Here is a 5,698-nt window from a genome sequence, read left to right as displayed (position 1 = left end):
AAAACCAACTATGCTTGTCTACAAAGCCCAAGAGAATTTTTGAGGTAATAAAACTGTCATGAATCCATACCGTGGTGATTACATGACTTACGAATTTGTCAAAACTCAGAATCGAGCTGAACGAAATGATTCCTGCCTATAATCCCAGCACTCTGGGAGACCGTGGCAGGACGATCGCTTGAGGCCAGGAGTTCAGGACCAGCCTGGCCAACATGGTGAAACTCTGTCTCTACTAAAAATACGAAAATTAGCTGCATGTGGTGGCACATGCCTGTAATCCCAGCTATTTCAGTAGCTAAGGCAGGAAAATCGTTTGAACCCAGGAGGTGGAGGTTGCAGTGAGATGAGATCATGCCACTGTACTCCAGACTCTGTCTCAAAAACCAAAATCAAAACCAAAAAAAAAAACCCTTAAGAATCAGGCTTATACATGAACACACCCACACTCACCCATAAATTTTACTGTTTGTAGAAAAGAAGAAAGTTCAAAACCAAATACAATGAATGTACTTTCTCTGGATTCCAATTCACACCAAACAATTGTAAAAATTTGTTTTTGAGACAATTGGGGAAATTTGAATACCAACTGGCTTTTAGGAGATATTAAGGAATTTCTGTTATGTTAGACTTGATAATGGCATTGTGGTTGGATAATGCCCACATACCATGCCTTGGCTGGGTGTGGTGACTCACACCTGTAATCCCAGCATTTTGGGAGGCCTAGGTGGGAGGATTGCTTGAGCTCAAGAGTTTGAGACCAACCTAAGCAACACAGTGAGACCTCATCTCTACACAACATTTTAAAAAACGTTAGTCAAGTGTGGTGGAGTGGGCCTGTAATCTCAGCTACTCGGGAGGCTGAGGTGGGAGGATTACTTGAACCCAGGAGTTTGAGGTTTCAGCAAGCTGAGATGTGTCATTGCACTCCAGTCTGGGCGACAGAGCAATACCCTGTCCAAAAAATAAAGAAAGAAAAGAAAATGTACCCTATTCTTCTTTTCAAGATGCTCATTGAAGTATTTACGAATGAAACAACATAATACCTATCACCTGTAATTTTTTTTTGTTTTTTGAGACGGAGTCTGGCTCTGTGGACCAGGCTGGAGTGCAGTGGCCGGATCTCAGCTCACTGCAAGCTCCACCTCCCGGGTTCACGCCATTCTCCTGCCTCAGCCTCCGGAGTAGCTGGGACTACAGGCGCCCGCCACCTCGCCCGGCTAGTTTTTTTTTTTTTTGTATTTTTTAGTAGAGACGGGGGTTTCACCGTGTTAGCCAGGATGGTCTCGATCTCCTGACCTCGTGATCCACCCGTCTCGGCCTCCCAAAGTGCTGGGATTACAGGCTTGAGCCACCGCTCCCGGCCTCTCACCTGTAATTTTTTAAAAAATTTATTTATTAATTTTTTAGAGATGGGGTCTCATTCTGTTGCTCAGGCTGGAGTGCAGTGGCATGATCATAGCTCACTATAACCTCAAACTCCTGGGCTCAAGTGATCCTCCTGCCTCAGTCTCCCAAACAGCTGGGATTACAGGCGCTGGCCACCATGCTTGGCTAATGTTTTTTAATTTTTTTTTTTTTTTGTAGAGACAAGACTAGATTGACCAGGCTGGTCTCAAACTCCTGGCCTCAAGTGATCCTCCCAACTTGGCCTCCCAAAGTGTGGGAATTACAGGCGTGAGTCACCGTGCCCAGGCTGCAGTGCAGTGGTGTGATCTCGGCTCACTGCAAGCTACACGTCCTGGATTCACGCCATTCTCTTGCCTCAGCCTCCCAAAGTGCTGGGATTACAGGCGTGAACCACCGCACCCGGCCCTGCCTGGCCTATTTTTCATTTTTATTTTTTTACAGACAGGGTCTCACTATGCTGCCCAGACTGGTCTCAAACTCCTGGGCTCAAGCAATCCTTCTGCCTCAGCCTCCCGAGTAGCTGGGACTACAGGGTGTGATTTCTTTTTCAAGTATTCAAAAAAAATGGGAAGGGGAAAGAAGATGCAATGGCAAAATATTGATGGTTCTTGAACCTGGGTGATGAGTATATGTAAGCTTATTGTCTCTTGACTTTTTGTGTCTGTTTGAAAATTGTCATGATAGAAGAGTTTAAAAATTGAAAACAGGCCGGGCGCGGTGGCTCAAGCCTGTAATCCCAGCACTTTGGGAGGCCGAGACGGGCGGATCACGAGGTCAGGAGATCGAGACCATCCTGGCTAACATGGTGAAACCCCGTCTCTACTAAAAAATACAAAAAACTAGCCGGGCGACATGGCGGGCGCCTGTAGTCCCAGCTGCTTGGGAGGCTGAGGCAGGAGAATGGCGTAAACCCAGGAGGCGGAGCTTGCAGTGAGCTGAGATCCGGCCACAGCACTCCAGCCTGGGCGGCAGAGCGAGACTCCATCTCAAAAAAAAAAAAAAAAAAAAAAAAAAAAAAAAAAAATTGAAAACAAAATTTATAAAAGGAGTGTTTGGGCCGGGCGCAGTGGCTCACGCCTATAATCCCAGTACTGTGGGAGGCCAAGGCAGGTGGATCACCTGAGGTCAGAAGTTCAAGATCAGCCTGGCCAATATGACGAAACACTGTCTCTACCAAAAATACAATAATTAGGCCAGGTGTGGTGGCTCACGCCTGTAATCCTGGCACTTTGGGAGGCTGAGGTTGGTGTATCACCAGGTCAGGAGTTCAAGACTGGCCTGGCCAAGGTGGTGAAACCCTGTCTCTACTAAAAATATGAAAATTAGCCAGGCATGCTAGTGGGCGCCTGTAAATTCCAGTAACTTGGGAGGCTGAGGCACAGAATTGTTTGAACCCGGGAGGCGGAGGTTGCAGTGAGCCGAGATCACACCACTGCACTCCAGCCTGGGGGACAGGGTGAGACTCCTTCTCAAAAACAAAAGCAAACAAACAAAAAGCCCCAAAATGTGTCCAGGCGCGGTGGCTCAAGCCTGTAATCCCAGCACTTTGGGAGGCCGAGACGGGCGGATCACGAGGTCAGGAGATCGAGACCATCCTGGCTAACACGGTGAAACCCCGTCTCTACTAAAAATACAAAAACTAGCCGGGCGAGGTGGCGGGCGCCTGTAGTCCCAGCTACTCCGGAGGCTGAGGCAGGAGAATGGCGTAAACCCGGGAGGCGGAGCTTGCAGTGAGCTGAGATCCGGCCACTGCACTCCAGCCTGGGCGACAGAGCGAGACTCCGCCTCAAAAAAAAAAAAAAAAAAAAAAAAAATTAGCCAGGCATGGTGGCAGGCACCTGTAATCCCAGGTATTCAGGAGCTGAGGCATGAGAATCGCTTGAACCCGGGAGGCGGAGGTTGCAGTGAGCCGAGATCCCGAGATCGCGCCACTGCACTCCAGCCTGGGGGATAGAGCGAGGTTCTGTCTCAAAAAAAAAAAAAAAAAAAAAAAAAAAGAGAGTTTGGTGTTCATTAAGCAACATTTGGACTACGGAAAACTAGCAAGGCAAAGACGTTCCTCCCATCCCTAAGTCCTGTACCACTATGGTTGTTGACATTTTGATATATTTCCTTTCAGTCTTTTCTATTCTATGTGAGCTTTTTAAATGCGTGTGTGTGTGTGCACGTGTGTGTTTTACATAACTGTGTGAGCAAATTGTTTATACAGCCCTGTTTTTTCCCCTCTTAAAATGTAAGCTGTTCCCCTGTTAATACATCTTTGGATAAACACAATCTCTAATGTTTGCACTATGTTTATTCAAAAGGGCAGCATTGCCAGAGGTTGAAGCTGTTTCCAATTTCCTCCCATTATAAATAATGCCCCCATGGACCTCCTTGTGTGTCCCAGAGGAGGGATTCTTGGGCCAAAGGGTGCGGACCCTTTGGCAGAGCTCATGGTCAAAAATCTCGGCAGAGTTTCAGCCTGACCCGAAGCTAAGATGACCTCATACGGTTAAAGCGAGATTGGACTGCTATTTGTTTCCTAAACGTTTGATTCATGACTCAAGCTTGTCAGGGGATCTGTTTTTTTTTTTTTTTTTCCTTCTTCTGTATGTGCTCGGTTGCAAGAAACAGAAATCCATTCACACTAGCTCATGTCAAAAGGGAGTTCTACTGAGGCAGGGTAATTGGTTGAATCTGGGAGGCAAAGGTTGCAGTGAGCTGAGATTGCGCCACTGCACTCCAGCCTGGGCAACAGAGAGAGACTCCGTCTCAAAAAAAAAAAAAAAAAAAAAAGGTGGGGTGTTGTATCCATCAGCAAGTAAAGCTCATATTCAGCTTGGACAAGCTGTCTGCGGGGAATGTTGTTGGGGTATATTTAGGCTATGTTGATTGTTGAAATATTGAATTATTTCCCTATTGATTGGTAAATCATGCTGTCTCAAGTCGCTCCAATGATGTCCCCCACCATGGCCACTCCAGCTGCCCTGGTCCCTCTCCCAGGACTTCCCAGACCGCTCCACAATGCAGGAAGTGAAAAGGTCAATATCAGGCACTGAAGTAACCACGCTTCTTGATCAGTGCCCAAAGTATTGGTTGTCAAATTCACTTTTTCTTTTCTTTTTTTTTTTTTTTTTTGAGACAGAGTCTCACTCTGTCACCCAGGCTGGGGCTCAGTGGCCAGATCTCAGCTCACTGCAAGCTCCGCCGCCCGGGTTTACTCCATTCTCCTGCCTCAGCCTCCGGAGTAGCTGGGACTACAGGCGCCCGCCACCTCGCCCGGCTAGTTTTTTGTATTTTTTAGTAGAGATGGGGTTTCACTGTGTTAGCCAGGATGGTCTCGATCTCCTGACCTCGTGATCCGCCCGCCTTGGCCTCCCAAAGTGCTGGGATTACAGGCTTGAGCCACCGCGCCTGGCCTTTTCTTTTTTTTTTTGGAGACGAAGTCTCACTATATTGCCTAAGCAAGTCTTGAACTCCTGAACTCAAGCGATCCTCCTGCCTTGGCCTCTCAATGTGTTGGGATTAAGGTGTGAGCCACCGCACCTGGACTGGTTGTAAAATATTTGAGGATTCGCCTAGATGCAAGTACCAGAACAGCTGACTCTAATGGCTTCAGCTGTAAGGAGAATTTGTGGCTGGAAAATCCACACTTGTGCTGGCTACAGCCAAAGTTAACACAATGGCTCAGCCATGTCACCAAGGACCCCATTTCTTTCTGCCTTCCTCCTTTTTTACTTTTTATTTTTTTTGTGATGGAGTCTGGCTCTGTTGCCCAAGCTAGAGTGCAGTGGTGCAATCTCAGCTCACTGCAACAGCCTCCAACTCCCTGGAATTCAAGTGATTCTCCTGCCTTAGCCTTCCGAGTAGCTAGGACTATAGGCATGTGCCACCACGCCCAGTTAATTTTTGTATTTTTAATAGAGACTGGGTTTTACCATGTTGGCCAGGCTGGTCTTGAACTCCTGACCTCAAGTGATCTGCCTGCCTTGGCCTCCCAAAGTGCTGGGATTACAGGCCTGAGCCACCATTCCCGCAGGGCCCCATTTCTTTTTATCTCTCTGCTTTATCTTTTCCAGTGGAAGCTCTCAAGATGGCTGCCTCCAGCCTCTGGCCACAGGGAACCTCCTTCATATCCCACAAGCAAAGGAGAGCACCTTTGGCTCAAATTTCCTGCCAAAGTAATGAGGCTAACTCTGATTGGGCCAACCGAGGGCACGTGTTCATGCAAGAGCCAATCACTGTGATCTGAGGGACAGAAGGAAAAACCATAATGGCCAGATTGGCTGAGCCAAGTCACATGTTCCTC

General features: G+C 47.5%; 1 long non-coding RNA gene across 1 annotated transcript; it reads left to right on the top strand.

Annotated features, from left to right (window-relative positions):
• The first annotated feature begins 833 nt into the window (after positions 1-833).
• Positions 834-4,181, top strand: LOC117093796. The gene is made up of 2 exons (XR_004441240.1): positions 834-863; positions 4,068-4,181. It is a non-coding gene; the product is annotated as an uncharacterized LOC117093796 (long non-coding RNA).
• Positions 4,182-5,698: the final 1,517 nt, after the last annotated feature.

The sequence above is a fragment of the Trachypithecus francoisi genome, unplaced genomic scaffold, assembly GCF_009764315.1.
Source record: "Trachypithecus francoisi isolate TF-2019V2 unplaced genomic scaffold, Tfra_2.0 Lachesis_group12, whole genome shotgun sequence".
In the NCBI taxonomy this organism is placed as follows: Eukaryota; Metazoa; Chordata; class Mammalia; order Primates; family Cercopithecidae; genus Trachypithecus; species Trachypithecus francoisi.
Note: the sequence above shows the minus strand (reverse complement) of the source record. Positions and strands in the feature narration are given on the sequence as shown.